Genomic DNA, 18741 nt, shown 5'->3' with positions numbered 1-18741 from the left:
AGACAGCAGACCGGCTGCTGCACAGCCTCTCATCTCTCCTCTCCTTTCATAACCGCGCTGCATCGAATCATTTGCAACCTGGAATGGAACGTCCAGAATCCTTTGCTTCCAAAATCATGACATAAAAAAGCATTTGTCCTCCTCATACAATGAAGCCACTGAGGCAAAAAGAATTCAGACATGAAGTGTGCAATTAAATTACTCCTGAATGAGCTTGGCCCATGTGTGACGCAGTGACAGCGCTACAGATTCCAGTCTAATTAGTGACTAAACTGCTAATAGGGCCGTCTGCGGGCACGGATAATTTTTCATCTTTCGAGAGCTCAATGTCACAAGTTCACACACAAGTTAGAGTTCGTTTACAGCATGCATCATAAATCTGAAGACATTTAAAGAACATATATAGGCTATGATCAAACCTGCAGCAGGAAGATGTGTCCATGTGCTTCTGGTGTGAATATTTTCCATTCTTAAACATTATTTAACTGTTAATACAGCTTTTAATATCGGCCACACACACAGGCCTGCAGTTCATTCATCCTTTGTCTGCTGTCTCATGCTCATTTTTATCTTAATTTACATCCATATGTGAAAAACATCCTTCAGGTCATTTACACAGCAGTGGGAATCCATTTGAGGCATGAACTTAAATAAAATTCACTCCCAAGAAGGGAGAGTGTTGTTGAAATCATGCCGTATGACTGTCATGTGGTGTGATTCAATGCCAACTCTAAAAATGACTGAGTTACAGGATGGGAAAATAGTTGCAAGAACACATCAAAGGAGGTTTAAAAAGGCCCCATATTTACTCATTCCAATCAATCGGGAGGAGGATAGCCTTGAGTTCACTTTTAGGTGGAGTCTGGGCAGCAGTTTGGATCGTTTTTTGTTTTGTTTTTTAGGGCTGTTTTGTCACAAGGTGGTGCTAAACAGCTGATGGTGAAGTCACACATTTTCTCCCGATATATGTAATATTTCAGCATATAGTAGCAGTGAAAAGGCATTATTATATATTATAATCCCTACTGACAACTGGCAGACAGAGATGTAGAAGAAACAAGACTGAGGATCATATTAGGATTAAGACAGATATGGAAAAAGTTTCTTTCTACCGTTTTCGACCAAAAAAAATACGATATCTCTCTTCTGTTTAATGGTCTGAGTTCTCAACATTGTGTGGAATTTATAGCAACACTAAAACATTCATGGGGCACATTATGTTGAGAATGGTTCACATGGCATAAAGCTAGCTATGGAGGCTTCTAGTGAGACGTGCAAATGAATCAGACAAACAGAGGAGATGATAATGACGTGTGATATAACATGTCAGGAGTGTGCTGTGTTCTTTTTCTATGATAAAGACTATAGAAATGTACAGTTTGGGAAGGGTTTGCTTTACTAGAAGAACATCGTTGCTTATAACAAAAGGTTATTCAGGTTGATGTTCAGACCAGAACAAATACTTCTGCTTTTGTCCATAAATGTAAAACTGAAGCAGGGGCCAGAGTAGACTCATATCTGTCATCAGTATTGAGACATCCGATGTATAATAAGGAAAAAGGATTAAGGGAATTTCTAAAAATATATGTAGTTCACAAACAACCACAGGCACAAACAGAAATTCTTGGCCCTATGATGACAGATCAGAAACAATAAATATCTATAATCCCTGGCCTGTTCCATGACCCTGTCTATTTGTGGGCCTCCTGAATGATTCAGACGTTTTTTGTTTTTTTTCCACAGAAACAAAGAGAGAGCCGGAGAAGAAAGGCCTCACCAGTAACCACTCTTGACCCTTTCCATGTTGTTGACCAGCACTTATTTCTCCCTCCACTCCCCTCCACAAGAACCCTTCTAAACTAGTTTTCTTCACTCCGTCACCACTGGGTATGTCTTGTGATTCCTCGGCCTCCTTCTGTCCTCAGCTCACCTCTCATTACTCCCTCCAGCCGAGTCCTTCCTGTGTCTCCTCAGCGACCTCCACGTTTATTCCTGCCCTCTTATCCCTGCAGGACCTTCTCCCCTTTCCTCTAAGCTGCTCCCACCTGCTCTTTGGCTGTAAACCGCCCAGCAAATCAAATGGACAACGCTTCAGGCAGCTGCAGGAAAATTCCACGTCTGGCTTTCTTGGAAGAGTTTGAGTTCTCATCTCCTCCTTTCTTTGCCTCTATCTGCCAGCAAATCGGTCATTTACCACGTTAAATCCAGTCTTCTGCTCCTGACCCGCAGAGGCAAGTGCATGCTTTACTCTCCTCTCGGTGCCACTCGCCTCACTCCTCCCTCCTCTGTTCACTTTACAAAAAGACTCCTCTGACCTCTCTAACATGAGCTTAATGTCTCCCTCAACCAATTTTAAATGAAGTCCTGAAAAAATCCCATGAGCAGACTTAACTGCTGCCCTCTTGAACCCGCTCCCTTCTCCCTGTCCGGGACAATTTCTGCTGATCTGCTTGACTTCCTAACGAATATCATCAACCCCTCCCTGACATCTGGCTGTGGACCATCTGTCTTTGAGTCAGTTAGAGACACTGCTGTCCTCACAAAACCTCTTGACCCATGTGACATCTATTATAGACTGCAGTCAAGCCTTTCTCAAGCAGCCCTTGTTCATTCAATAATCTAGAAACTGAACTTATACCTACCGCAGCATTTGCAAATGTAAACAATGATGAAAAGATTTTCCTGAACTTAACCAGAAAGTGAATCAACACCGACTGACTGATAAGTTGATGCTGCCATTCCTGAAACCATGCTGCTCTGATAATACTCAGGAAAACAACCTGCTGCGGTGATTTACTGAAATCCTAAAATTATTTACCACAGTTTACTCCAGTTAACTCCACCCTCGAGGCCTTCTTTGCAGGCTCTCTTGTTGCCCTGTTCTTGTGCCAGCCAGATTTTCCCGAAGACTGCAGACCCTGCAGACAGATTAGCACGCAAGCTTCCTCTACTGCATGTTTATATACAGAAAACACTTTAGCACTGCTCCATCGAGTCCTCATACTCTTGTTCTCTTATGGGCCTCGATGTTCCCGTGATCCGTTCAGCTCAAAACTAAACCTCTCTAATAACGTCATAAACAGCAGAAGTGTTTCTACTAACAAGGCAACACTATTTGTTGTGCTGCTGTGAGAAGCAAAACTCTCTGCAGAAGCCTGGATGTACTAAAAAGAGGCCTTACAGACCAGTGATGATGCCCAAAGCCCTGATCAAGTCCATGTCACGGTGCTTTGGGGAATCAGATGAAAATGTGTGCCAACATTCCTCGACTGAAGCAAAGGGTATAAAACGGTATTTCACTCAGCAGCAGTTTCAGTGTAATGGCAGACAGCTGGTTAATGTGGACTGAATCATACTGTAAAAACTAGCCTGAGGGTTAGGTCACACCTGGGTTATACATTTATAGCTGAAATCAAACGATTCAAAGGAAATCCCCACGATCAGGGTTCAACTTTGAAAACATCAACCGCTGCCCATTTTCTTGCACCACTTTCTGGTTACCAGGAACTCGGATTTACTTGAGTTATGAACAGCTGAGTGATGTTAGAAAAGGAAACATATGGAAAACTAGCATGCTATCACCATCCATCCATCCATCCATCCATCCATCCATCCATCCATCCATACCAGCAGTTCCCTCTTGCCATTACCATTTTCAAGTTCCTTCTGAATGATCCTGAGATGTTTTCAGGCCAGATGAAATATGTAACCAATCCAGTGAGTTCTGGGCTTACTCTGTGGTCTTTTTGAACTTGGTCATGCTCAGAAAACTTCCTAAGGAATGGACCTAAGAGTCATCCTAATCAGATGTTCAAACCACCTCAGTTGGCTCCTTTCAACTCAAAGGAACATCAGATCTACTTCGTACTTCCTCTGGATGTCCAAACACCTTATCTAGTCCCTAAAGTTGAGCCCAGCCACCCAAAAGAGAAAAATCCTTTTAGCTGCTCATATCTGTGACTTCTTTCTGTCACTACCCAGAGTCCATGATCATAGGTGAGGGTCTGAACGTTGCTTATTTGGTGAATCATGAACTTTACCTCCTCACCACGAAAGTCCGTTACAACACCCATAATACTTTTGGCTCTGCCCTAATCTGTCTGTCCATGTTATGTTCCATTTTCTTCCTCATGAACAAGATCTCAAGATCTGCAAACAGCATCATCAGCAAACCACAGTAGATGACTTTAACGTTTCCAGACTGCAACTTGAGATTCCGCCCATGAATGTCACAAATATATCTTCATGTTCAACAATGGTCACCAATACTGATCACCTCTCCACATACAGTCATCCGTTCTTACATTCCTGTTGGTTCATGCTTTAAGCAAATCTACAAAGAACCAGAAGCATTGCCAATGCTCAAATTCATGATTGTTCGTAGATGACACATTGAAGTTGTCAACATTTGTCATTGCTCTAGACGTGTGTTTTCAAGGTTTTACTAAACTTGATGCTTTAAAGTTGACATCTCCAATTAGTTTCCCGTCAGTGCCTCCTTTTCTGGTGTTTTATAGACCTCTGGTGCAAAGCTCAATCTGTCCCATTCAGCTGTTACTCACGTATAGGTTGAGAATCTTTTATGTAGCTTTGGTATTATTTTTCTCTTTGTTTGGATAATAATCTGCTATTATCATTCATTGAACTTAACAGACAGAGGCGTATCAATAATTCAAGTCTGAATAGATACTTTCTGGCTGGCTCCAAATTTTTCCTACGTCTGAAACTAGAGGGCTGCTGTACAAAAAACTGACTGATTTCAAGATAATGGGAAAAATGTGACAGGTGAAGGGTGGAACCATTGGTTGAGTCACTGCTTATTATTTAACATCTGTAATGTTCTGTCGACTTGCGTTAGAGTATTGGCGCCCTTTTGCTATCTGTTGCCACTTCCTAATGTGTATATCACCCAGTAAAATGATGTCTGAGCTGGAATTTGCCAACCTTTTCAGATTTATATGGTAATGGCCTATAAATTGTCAGTTTATAGGCCATTCACTGCTTTATCCCAGCTGACTTAGGGCAAATGCAGGGTTCACACTGGACAGGTGGCCTGTCTATCACAGGGCCACAGAGAGACAGACAACCAACCACACTCACATTCACATGTACAGACAATTTACAACCACCAATTAACCTCAGCATGTCTTTGGACTGTGGGAGGAAGCCGGAGAACCTGGTGAAAACCCACACAGACATAGGAAACATGCAAACTCCACAAGGAAAGATCTCAGGTTGTAATCGACTTTCAGCTGTGATGTGACAGGGCTAACCACTGCAACACCATGCCGCCCCCTCTTAACCCTCCTGTTGTCTTCATTTACAGGCACCAAAAAATATTGTTTCTTTGTCTGAAAAAAAATCCCAAAATTCAGCAAAAAAAATTCCCCAAATTTCAGAATATTTGCAAAACCTTCAGGAAGAAAATTCAAATTATTCCTTAAAGTTTCCCTTAAAAGTTTTATTTTAAAAAAATCCATGATTTGGCCAGAAAATTCTTGTAAATATTTTCAGTAATCAGTGATTACATATATATCAGTAAAACTTCTGATATTTTCTTTAAGAACACAAAAAATCGACCAAAATCCATCGATATTCGCTGGATTTTGGTTGATTTTTTTTTATGAATGTTCTTAAGAAACTTTTTTAACATTTCTTTTTTTCCACCAAAAACTGTTCAAAGATTTCCCAAAAATGTTGAAAATGTGGACATCAGAAGTTTCACTGTGAAAATATTTTTTTTTTTCTATATTTTCAAACTTTAAAATGGGTCAATTCTGACCTGCAGGACAACACAAGGGTTAACATCAGGAATTTCATTTTTTACTACCGATTCCATTAAATCAGAACAACGCTTGTTCCATCTCAGTTCACACTGTCTATGTGGCTGATTTAGCTCAACACACTGCAACTTAAGAAAGGCACACAAACAAAATGCTGCAGATAGCTGAGACACAAATTGAGAAACATTCTGACAGCATGTTCAGCAGCAAGAAGCACAGTGAAACCGCAGACAACACATGCAAATAAATAAAGTAACACCACCAACCCTCTGTAGTGCTGGAAGGCTGCCTGCAATGTGAGTCCCACCTCAGTGCCATCTGCAGAGAGGAACTGTCAGACTGTGGCAGAGAAACTACAGAAACTCACCCTTAAATTGGTTGTAACTAGAGCTGTTTCTCCTATTGCATTATGAAATCCTTCTTTATCTTTCTCTTGGTTTGCTGAAAGTGTACATTTTTCACAAACATTGCAAAACATGAACTAATTTAAAGGATGATGTGGTTTCTACGATTAGATCTGGTCAAGCCGTATGGGTTTTTTTTTTGTGTTCAGGATGTTAAACTTCCTGTTTTCTCTGTTTTGTAACTTGTAGTGGCGATTATGCAAAAGAAGAGCACCCAGTTACCATGGGGTGTCTCTTAAATCTCACTACGCCTCTGCTTTCAGTTCTCTCTATTCTCTTGTGAAGCAAACACTGACCATCTTGGCACCGTGCTTTTCTGAACAGCATGTCCTGTATTGAGCTGCAACGCTCAGCCGGCTCTTAGAACTGTGGAGGAACAGCCTGTTGTCTGTTCACATTTCCTGAACGCGAGCTTCGCCCAACTGCCGTAATTTGTGGCTCGTCTGCAGCAGTTACACTCTCTGCTAACACGTTTCAGGTGTTTGGATGTTGGTGGAGCAGACTGCCATTATCAGGGTGAGTAAAAATAGACCCACTGTAGTGCAGACAAACACAAACTGTGATGCTCTGCACATCTGCTGTCCTGCGAGTGAACTGTTGTGTCACTTATCCACAGGCATGACCCTGATCTGCTGCGGCCCTCTAGTAAATCATTTTCATGAATGACTGACGTGCATAAAATCAAATCATGAGGCTGACCGGGTGAATTCTCTTGCAGCTGAGGGAGGGTTTGTTGCTGTGCATCCATTTCTTGGCCAAAATTATGACCTCCTTTTAACTGTTTTTGTGGTATTTTACTGGTTCTTATGTGCACGAGTTGCAGACCTCCAAGACTCTTGGTTATATTTATAAAAGAAACAGTAATTCCTGTTTCTGAACACCCTCCTAAACATACTTACTAAAGACATTTCTATATATTTGAATGAGTTCCACATTTTGACATTTTTCCATTCATACTTGTGTTATTCTATGTTTTTATTGGCAACAAATCTTACAAAACCCCCACTGCTTTCAACCATCTCTCTATAAAATCCCAAACTCCGGGTTCCAACTGAAGGCATAAGCCTTAAAAAACTTACCACAAATATTAGTTCATATGTTGAAAATGGCACTTGGAACGTTTTCAGCTGTGAGTTCACACACTGCTGCCTGTTTTTGTATAATAAAATGGGTGAAGACCAGGGCTTTTCCTGCATAGAGGAATTGTTGGTACCACCCAATGATCCTTTCCACTAGCACCAAAGTATAAGAGTTGAGAATAAAAATAGTAATTAAATTTTTTAGAACAATTTTCTTAATTAAGATTTAATTTACTCAAGCGTAATGGACATTTTTGTTTGTTAAATGTTCAGGAAAAACATGAAAATGGATAAATTTACGTGGACCAATTCTGAGCCAAGAAAAATCCCAATTGTAGGTAGCTACTGTCTGGTTTTGTTTTGCTTTTTGAGATTCTTTGATAATAACAGAAATTCTAAAAAAATCTATCTTTAAAGAACTGTAAGTTTTTTATATTATATTTCACAATTCTTTTTCAAAATTAAAAATGAGAACATCTGCTCATATTCTCCCCTGAACATACCGACCAAACTAACAACTTTGTGTACCTGAAATAGTAAATCATTACTTTCTGATAAATATTTAATCCTGATCTTCATCCACATCAAGAACACAGCTGCAAACCATTTCCCAATTTATCTTCTATTTATCTCCATTTCCATGGTGACCCTCCACTCGGGAACCCTGCTTAAAGACATGAATCTCTTTCAGCCTCTCTAAGTCCTTTGGTTGTCATGTGTTCCATTACTTCACAAAGATCACAAAGATGCGATTTCAGAGAAGCAATCCACCTTTAATTAATAGGCTTACTGGCTTCCAAATTCTGGGCAGTCTGCCCTCCTGTCATACTTTATTACACCAGCCTAAAAATGCCTCTAATTCTTCATCACTAACATGATCTAAACTAACCTTTTTGATCATGTTAGCTTTGATTTATTCTCCTCTAGTAATAATAAAAAAGACATTTCTCCCAGACTTACACTCATAACTTTTTTTTCCTTGTAACTTCCCATGTATTTCTTTCCTCTTTGACGGGCTCTTAGTTTAAAAAATCTTATGTTTTTATCCAGTATGACTTCAAAATAAGATGTGTCATAGCATGTGGAGCAGCTGGACCAGAGATAGTCTCTGATTTACCTTTCGCTGTCTGAGCTCTGCATGCCTTCATTTCTTTCTCTGAACTCTTCCTCCTCCATCTCCTCTCTGGGATGTTCTTCCTCCTCTCTTCTTTTAGGCTGGGAAAAGCTGCTGGTGGTTCCCTTCCTCTTCTCCTACAAGAATCATAATCTTCATTATTAACTATGATACAATCTGATGTGTACAATTTAAACCTTTAAAGAGATATTTAACATGTAAACGTTTTTTCAGCTGTAAACTAAATGATATGACTGTACTATGATGAAACACATCAATGTTGGTGTTATTATGACCTTGACACCAAAATTATAAAAACAGCATTAAACAAGCAGGATGCAGTTTTCAAACAGTGCATGAAAACCTGGTGTGACTGGGGGTTTGGTTACACTTTAATGTCATGTAAAGTCTGAGTAAATGTGTGATTTATTTTGACTTACAGTCTGTTGTCAGAACCACAGGTTGTAATTATCAAAATAAGAGAAAAAACTTCCACAGACGATCCCCCACCATCCTTCTGTGGCTGTTCTCTAACATTAGCTAGCTACAGAAGTAAAAATTAGCAAGGCCCAGACTCACTGGAAACCGTGGCTCGTCTCGCAAGCAAACACTTTGTGTGAATTTAGACACTATTAGCATTTAATACATTGTGAACAGTTATATTAGCATGTAGTCTAACCCAGTCTAACTAGTGTCTTACTGTCACACCGAAGTCCAGCTGTCACCCCCATGAGTGAGGTCTAAGAACAGCCCCCTCAGGGGGGCGTGTCACCTCGTATCTGTAGCAGCACAGACTGTACAGGACGTGACGTCAACATGGTGCATTCGAAAGCACTCGGACATCGGAGTTTCACTCGTTACTCGTCTTTCCTGGACTTTCGCTGTTTACGGCCACAACCTTTCATATACATATTTTTGAATTAGATTGTTCAGAACTGGGGTGGTAGCCGGGGTGGCAAGGCATCTTTTAGGGGTGGCAGTTGCCACCCTATGCCACCCAAGTAGATCCGCCCCTGCACGAATTTGTTAAAGACCTCTGTATCATTGCCAGACAACAGCACAGCACTGTAACTATGACAAGTGATTATGATCCTACTAAAAATCGACCGCTGCCAACTTATTGGGACTTATCTATTTAAAATGATACAAGGAACAATTCATTAAATTGCGGGGGTGTTTCTTAGTCCCATCAATTCCCGCTACCTGCTGCATATTTAGGTTACGTGATTCGGTATCCGTACATAATACATGCATAACACATGCCTAAGCTCAGCGCAAATTCATTGTGTTTGTGGGTACATCTATATTAAGTGGACAGATTCTATGTTTCCATGATTTCTGCCATGAATTTTTTTAAGATTTCAGCCATCGGGAATGATACAACGACTGAGCAGCCTTGGTGGAGTACTGCGCTCTCTGAGTACTCTTCTTGTGTATCTTATCTTATCTTATCGTATCTTATCTTATCTTATCTTATCTTATCTTATCTTATCTTATCTTATCTTTACTTTAACGATAGTGCATCAATAGTTTCTGTTGTGCTTTGGAAGCACAGAGCAGTGAATGATCAGACATTTATAGTTGCATGCAGCTTATTACAGCTTACTACTAAAGGTGAGTTTCATTTAGCATGAAATCCACTTAACTGCAGATCTGTACTTCAATTTTTTCCATTTTGTGCATCTTCTACTCACAAATCCACCTGCTTATCCAGCTCAGGATTACTGGAAGCAGGAGTCCAGCACACATGACGGAAAAGCTGGTCTACACACTTGTTAGGCAAATTTAATTGCCTCCACCTTCATCAGTTTTTACCTTTCCTCCTGCCACTACAGTCCAGCTGTTATTGTCCAGCTGTTTGCTCACAAATAACTCCGCATGTGTGCTTCATGTGCAGCATCTGAACAAACACACGGCACAGCAGGGAACACAGCGTGACAAAGTAAACATGCCCGTCCACTTGGTCAGAAAGGTCGATGATTAGGTCAACGATGGAAAACCAAATGATGATCCGTCACCGTTAGGCTGGTTCATGCAGTTACTTTATAAAACCACCGTTTGTAATTGTACAGGCCTGTTTGCTATTTTGTTCAGACAAAACTCATAATTTACTAAGTGAGCCTCATTTAATTTATTAGATTTAGATAAAATTTTTGCTGTTTTTGAAGGAAAGTACACAATAACAAAGTAAAGTGAGAATAATTGTTAGTTATGGTATTGTGGTGCTTTTCCTACAATGAGGCCTTAATATGGGTAAGGTAAGAAGACTTATTAATTTGGGGGTGTGAAGCTAAAGCATTTCAATCAAACAGGCATAATTTTTTTAATACACAGCACTTAAAAGTTGATACATATCTCATGTGGCCTGGGAACAGTTTTAAATTTCTGTTGAGAAGCTGCACAATGCTGCTGAGAAGAGGAACATATGGATGAGTTTGGTGAGTCTGTTAGCTCCACACTCTGACTCTGTGTGGGAAACTGATGGAAGGATGTGAACTGGGGTCAAGCAGGAGGACTGAATAGAGGTGCTGACCTTTGGAAAAGGTATAATTAAGCTGCCATGTAATGTTTGCTGTTTCCGCTTACGGCTGTGTGATGGTGACGGGGCACATAGACAATTCACAGGTTCACAGATTTGCACATTATAATGTACCAACAACATGTTATTATGTTAAATAGACTCAATTGAGATGAACCGCTTTCATTTTTAGAGATAAATTTACATTTGTATTCTGTTTTAGCTTCATATTACATTAGATTTTTTTCGGTTTTCTTTATTTTTCTAAAATCATATCAAATGCACCTCATACTGATTGAGTTACTAGATGTTTTCCATGCAGCTTCACACCAAAGTGTGTTTCTTGGAATCCAGACTGTCCCTTTTATTGTGGTCAAGCTTCCAGTTTTTCTCAATACAATCAACAAAACCCTTTAATTGCCTGTTTGGGTTTCTTTTGAAAACAAACTATAATGGATTGTTTCATCGTAATCCACAGATCAGCATCGATCCGACTGTGGCACGAAACCTTTGACCAACTTGTCGTTGTTGATATTATTGATCTATTGTTAAGGTGCTCTCAGCCTGCATGTTCAGGAAATTGAACGGGTCCAATTGATCAGCGATAACTTCCAATGTGACAAAAAGCTTTATGTGGCTTCCAGTGAGAGAGCTGCACATTAATGGAGGAAACTAAAGAGCTCGGTTTGTATTCAAGACGGAATAAACTTTTTCATTGTTGCAGAAGGAGATCTGTGTTTCTGCAGCTACAGAATTAAGAAAATGGAGACATCAAATCATCCTGAGCACATTAAACTGAAGATTCGTGGCAAATACTCATAAAAAAAAAATAAAAATAAACATTTATTTCCTGTATAATGATTATTGGGGGATCAATAAAGAAAAAAACAACAGAAGCAGCTGATAAAGTTACGATACAGTGGAGATTATATTTCACTAAGGATGTACCTAAATGACCAGATGAAACTGGATCATCATAGTATTGGTGACCAGCAATTTTGGATACAAACAATGACAAACATTTCAGGCCCAGAACTCAATCCAGAAGAACCAGTTTCTTGATTCAGTGAGCTGGTCATAGTTCATGGACATAATTCTCAAATCATGTAATATTTCCCCCAGAAAACAATGAAGTTAATGGGGTTACAAAAACAGGAAACAGGAGTAAAACTTTTCAGAATCTAAGGTTTACAATGTTAGTTTTGTTACTTGTAGCAGCTTTGATCAATATTTAATCAGATTAACTTTGAATTGGACATCTAATGTTGGCGTGCACTTAAATTTGATACCACTGTTTGCCACCTGTTCACCACAGAAAAATAACAAAAAAAGATAAAATAAGATAACTAAAGACATTTAAATATAGCATCTCATATTTTCAAAGAAGATGTTGCTAAGTTTTGGTTAGCTTTAACTGGAATGCTAAATAATTTACTCTTTTTAAAAAACTGTCGTTAGTTCAGGTAGTTTACCTTAGAAAATGCTGTATTAATAATATGATATTTTGATGATTATGCAATTATATAATCTGTCTTCTTATTAAGGTAATAAATTTGCATAACTAAGCATTCGTGGCTCAGTCATGTTTTGTTTTTCTTGGATGAAATTGGGAATTTTCTGAAAACATTATTATTATTATTGTTATTATTATTATTATTATTATTATTATTATTATTATTATTATTATTATTAGCATTAGCATTATTATCATTCTTCTTCTTCTTCTTCTTATTATTATTATTAATAATAAGCACTTTTCAAACACTGAAAGATGCATTACAAGGTAGGCAACAATGTAAAAACAAACAAACAAAGGAGCATATACAAAAGCGGATTATCAGTTGCAGGCAGTGTTAAAAAGATTAATAAATTATACTCCTATACCCAGACACAAGAAAGAACCAAATACCTCTAGCTAAAATAATTAGAAAATAATTTAATAATTAAATAAAATTAATATTATTTATTAAATTTTTACTTGCTTTTAGATTATTATTCAAAATAAACATTTTAATAATTATGTAAAAGAAACATAATATTATTTAATAGCTTTATTTCAGATAAAATAATTAAATACATTTTTTATTGATGGCATTCACTATTTTATCATTAGCAATAAAGTATTTTAATTATATTGTATTATGTAAATTATATTCAGTGGCCACCAGTGGCTCCCTAGAAATATTTGGATCCTTAATTTGAGTTAAAGTACCACTATAACAATATAAAAGTAGTGGTTCTGTATTTAAATTTTTCCTCAAGCGAAATAACAGAAACATTATTAGCAAAATGTGCCTTAAATACTATATTATAATGTAGGTTTTGCTCTAAAAATATATGTAAAACACAAGTACTTGCTCTAGATCACCTGGCTGATATATTATTATGTATGACATTATTAACTTTTACTGTTTAATGAGTTGAGATGATGCTAGATTATTTACTTAGTTTTTTGCATTGGTTGCCAAACTGTGGTCCTGGCGAGTCACCGGATAAATCTGTGGCGCTGTGAGGTGATTAATGACGCAGGAAAGAGAAAAGGTTTTGCTACATAAATCTGTATAAGCCTTTTTCTCTCTGATCTTTGCCGTTTTGTAGCATAATGGATATTTTGGCCTCAAGCAGACGTTTAAATGAAAACATATGAGAAGTCTGGGCTGGATATCACTTTTGGTGCTCAGATATCAGAAATGTTGGCCCCAGTTCAGCAAGAGGAAACTGTATTTTATAAGGGATCATAAGCTAGACATGTAGGAACCACTGGCTTATTAATAATAATAATAATAATAATAATAATGTGCTGGATTTTATTACTTGATTAAGCAAAGTAGCTGTCCCTGTCAAAATAATTCCAACACTGTTCTCAGAAATAGATAAACAATTGATAATAACACAAAATAGATATAGACAAGTAAAGTACCTAACAAAGTATAATTCAAAGAATCTGATGGTCATATTCAGGTGCCTGTGATCTATTTAAACATCAAGGAGTTTAGATTGTAGAATGAAACAATGTTAGGATTGAAATACAAACTTAATCTAAGAATAATCCCTTGAAATGACATCTATCGTCGTCTTTTTTAAGTTTATTGTTCTGCATATCACAGTTATTGTTGCAGGGGGGGGGACCCAGGTGCAGGCATAGATAAGTCAGACAGGTGGCAACGGAAACAGGTCTTTATTTTAACAAAAACTAACTAAACCAATACAGAAAGGGGAAAACAAACCAGGAGACTAAACCAAATCTAAGACAAGAATGAACTACATTACAAAACCTACAAAAACCCACTGCTAAACTACAAAAACCAAACCAGGATAAACTAAACTATGCAACAAATGAAGCACTTACAAAACCAATGTGGGACGGGATTAATGGGGCAAGGTAGGCAGACACGGGGAATCTGGAAGTTGGCGGGGAAACAGGACAGGCAGACAGAGAGCTGAAGACAGAGGGGACCAGCAGTTATCCAGGAATGGGGGTGACAAGAGTCTAGGTGGGGCTATAGCAGGCTGGAGACTAGAAACAGGGCAGGTGGAAATCCTGAGAAGAACAGAGTCCAGGTGGGGAAAAAAACTGAGTCCAAGAGATGGGGAAGGAGAGTCCAAAAGAGAGCAGTGAGTCCATGACAGGGACTGACTCCTTATGATCCAGAGGGGAGTGAATGAAAGGACAGAGCTTAAATAGGTGGAGGTGAGGTGGAGAACAGGTGAATGGAGTGAACTGATTACTGCAGCTGACACTCATAGCAATCAGCAGGTAGCAGAATGCAGGCAGGTGAAACAGGGAGAGCAGGAGGGAGAGAGACAGGGAGAGAGAGAGACATGAGGGAGAGATGACAGACAGAGGCAGCCAAAGAGAGACAGGTCAACACAGAAACAGATCAGGACCCAAGGGAGAAAGGAGGAAAAAGAGGAAGAAGGGGGAAAAAGGGCAGGGGCTGGAGCAGGATCATAACAGTTATGCACCACTTCTGGCAGAGCTGTAGCACTGTGCCACCTTGTGGATAATATAATATAATATAATATAATATAATATAATATAATATAATATAATATAATATAATATAATATAATATAATATAATATAATATAATATAATATAATATAATATATATAATATAATATAACATAACATAACATAACATAACATAACATAACATAACATAACATAACATAACATAACATAACATAACATAACATAATATAATATAATATAATATAATATAATATAATTATAAATAAAAATAATAAAAATAGAAATATTATTATTATTATTATTTTATACATTTTGTTAATTGGGGCTTCATTAACTCATGCATATTAAGCATTATGTTCATTAAATGGTCAGAAATGACAGGAAAATGCTTAGATTTTTGTCAACTAAGGTAACACAGCCTCATGCCTTTACTGTATGTGAACTGATTTTGCTTGCTGCTGTGTGTATTCACCCACCAAAGGCTCATTCTGAGTCAGGAAAATCCCTGAGAAGGCAGCAGGTCCTGCAGAATGCCTTGGGGAAATGAGGCATGGGTTGAATTTTTATTAAAGCAGCATCCTCAATACATGAGCTGCGTATTTCTTTTCATGTGTTTCTTATTAGTTCCTCTTGTGCAAACACCAAACTCAAAATTAGGACGGTTTTCTTCAAAGTTTGGCTTTGAATAATGTTAGTTTTTCATCTTCGATGTTATATATTATTTTTGGTTTTCTGTGAAGAAATGTTGCATGAATTTGCCACTCTTGCTAATGCCAGATCACATTTATAGGACTGTGGTTTGTCTTCAGAGATCTAACAGACATTTTGGCTCATTGTTACTAGCTTCACCTGCATTTTGTTGTTCCAAAGTTCTCTTCACATTTCAGCCTTCAGTTGCACACTTGCTTCCTCCATTTCCTACTTTAAGGGCGAATAGCTGCAACATTATGAAGGAGTTGATGCTCAGCAGATGAGATCTCTGGAAAAGCATTAAACACCTGACGACATCTGCCGAGTCCCAGCTCACATGAACACCATGTGATCAGACGGAAGAGGCATTGTGGTTTTTGACACACTGGGGGAGCCTCGTCTCTAATGGCCGCCGCAGGGCCGGTGTGAAAGTTCCAGCTGATCAGCCTGAAGTGTTCCCTTCAACCGGCACAACATCCACAGCTCCCCGGGTGGAAACCGCTCAGGCTTTGTCAGGACTTGTAATTACAAAGCCTCTCTGTTGCAGGATGTGGACGTGAGCCCAGAGATGGTGTCGTGATTACAACTCTTGAACCACTGCACATGAATTACGCTGGTCTGGGAGTGAACTCTGCCACATTAGTCTTCACTCCTCGTTGGCCGCACAGCAGATAAATCCAGTAATTCAGTCAATCTGTTGATGTGGATCTGCCAACGTGAAAATAAGCTTTCCTACTTCAACGTGTGTAAGAGATTGACTCGGAAATAGGAAACAATAATAATATTAATTTTATTTGTGTAGCACCTTTAAGAAGGTGCTACACACCATACTGAACTATGACGTTTTTCTCATATTTTGGACCACCTGAAAGGCTGAGAATACAAAAAAAAACTGTTAAAATATGTTACTGAAGTGACATAACGAACAGACGGACAGCAGAATGAGCAAAGAACCTGCGGTAACGTTGCTTCTTGCGTTGTGGATGTAGCAGCCCCTTGCTGAAAGAGCTGCTTGGTCCTTACAGTCTCATGCAGGAGATGAAAGATGTTGTACATGATGGATGTGAGCTCAGATTACATCCTCCTCTCACCCAGCTCCTCACCGGTGTCCAAATTGCTGGATGTTTTTCTTGAATTATTGCAAAAATTTCTTTACATATATCAACAAATCACACAGAAACACTGATTAGATAATGCTGGTACTTATTAGCTTAATTCCAGTAACTGATTGACTAAATGTCAAACACGAGACGTGACAAGGACAATATCGACGTTATAATCGTCCCTCTGGTTGTAAAATAATTATATAAATGTTCTTATTCTCTTTCCTGCTGCATAATGAGCCAAAGTCCTGCCCGACTCCCAATCTAACCGCTGCCGGATTCAGTAATGAGCAGCAGTGAAGGACAAATGGACTGTCAATATGCCTTAATAAATCTTAAAACACATATAATATGCTACTCATAATCTCTGTTTTATGCCTAGAACTGTTTGGCTGATACGCTTTTACTTTACTTCAAATGTGTTGTCTTTCAAAGGACACCATCACTTTCTGCGTAACGCTGAGCGAAACGTCTTGTTGTGTAACTTTATTCCAGGCAGTCAGTGGAAGTCAGCAGAAGCTTTTATCTTTTTAGGGCTGATGCATTCCATTTGGCATATTTTTTGTTGTTGTTGCTGTTAATCCTTTATCTCCTGTGCCTTTAATGAACAAAGACCAAAAGCTTGGACGCATTTAGTTTGTTTACAGTGAAAATAAGGTGATGAAATTGCTATGTAATGTAAAAAATGCGTATTTGACAGTAAAAAAAGAAACAAAAAAACCCCAGTCCAAAACAGTGTACATTTACTTGTTGACATTGTGTGACTGTACATTTATACTGTTTTACTGTCTCTAGTCAGCAAAAAAATCATTATTTTCAGACATTTGCTGTTATTTTCACTATCTTTGCAGTTTTTGAGAGGTACAGTGTCTGACAGTCTTTTTCTGGCACATCTAGCTGCCAGTATTTATGCATTTTTTTTTTTTTTTTTAAAGAGATTTTTTAAAATTTTTTTTCCCCTTTAATTGAACTACCATTTAACTGTGTACTCACCACAAAGTCAGGAACTATTGCTGCTGCTGTTATTGCAGTAATATTGGCATCTTTAAATGGTTTACACCGTTAGAATCATGAGGCTCGGTGCTTTCAAACGATTTATAATTTGCTTCCGAATGAACCGATGCCTTTCACATGCAGCACCGCATTTTCCCTTCATACTCAGCTGCTGTGCATTAAGGGGTTAAAGGGCTTAAATGTATAGATTGTTCTAAAGCCCTGTGGCTGAGGTGTTCATGTGATGGCAGTGGGATGCTCTGACATTCAAGATCTGAATGTCAGATTGCAGCGAATCACAAGCTATATGAATGCTACTTGAAAATCAAACAAACAAGTTTAGTATGTTTGTGACTGCATTTCAAACTGTTTTTCATGAGAGCAAACTGTTGAAGAAGCACAATAAAAACACGTTGAGATCATAAGATAAAATGCTCCCATAAATATTTTTCTTTTGAGGTCAGGCCCGTGGGTTGGTTCAGTCAGTGAGGCCCTCTGTAGAATCATACAGACGGTAAACAGAGAGAAAAGTTATCAAGACAGGACGCTCCACCACAGCTCTGTTCACCAAAGACAGCTACAGTATTCTGCCATGGTATAGACTACTATGTATGAGGAATGTACTCCTGCTAATGATTGATTTCTTACACTAATTGGTAGTGTTTGTTTGCAGTCCTGCAGAGCTGGGGTATGAGAAGCCCTGGGCCTCTTAGATTTCAGTTTTCCTGAACGATAAAGTAAACTGGGCCACTCAAAACCGCAGAGACAATCTTTCACCATCCGGAGCTGCCGGCCGGCCGAAGTCTCTCCTTGGGTTTAAACTCAGGAGTGAATTCAATAAGTGTGACTGAGCCTTAATCCCCACAGAGCATGGCCTCATTCCAGCGATTGATTCTCATTCAAGTGAATATTGATTGTTCCCGTTTAGAGATTTCAAGCAGCCATTTGTAACAGTACCAATCTGATAACTCCCCCATCTCACTCCTTTACATCTCTTCCCGGCTGCTGCAGTTCAGCAGGAAGCTGTGGAGGTTGTGGTTCTGTCACTGTGATAGTTCGGTGCCATATTTCTTCTTTTTTT

The sequence above is a fragment of the Amphiprion ocellaris genome, chromosome 17, assembly GCF_022539595.1.
Source record: "Amphiprion ocellaris isolate individual 3 ecotype Okinawa chromosome 17, ASM2253959v1, whole genome shotgun sequence".
NCBI lineage: Eukaryota > Metazoa > Chordata > Actinopteri > Pomacentridae > Amphiprion > Amphiprion ocellaris.
The sequence above is the reverse complement of the archived record's forward strand: the minus strand, read 5'-3'. Positions refer to the sequence as shown.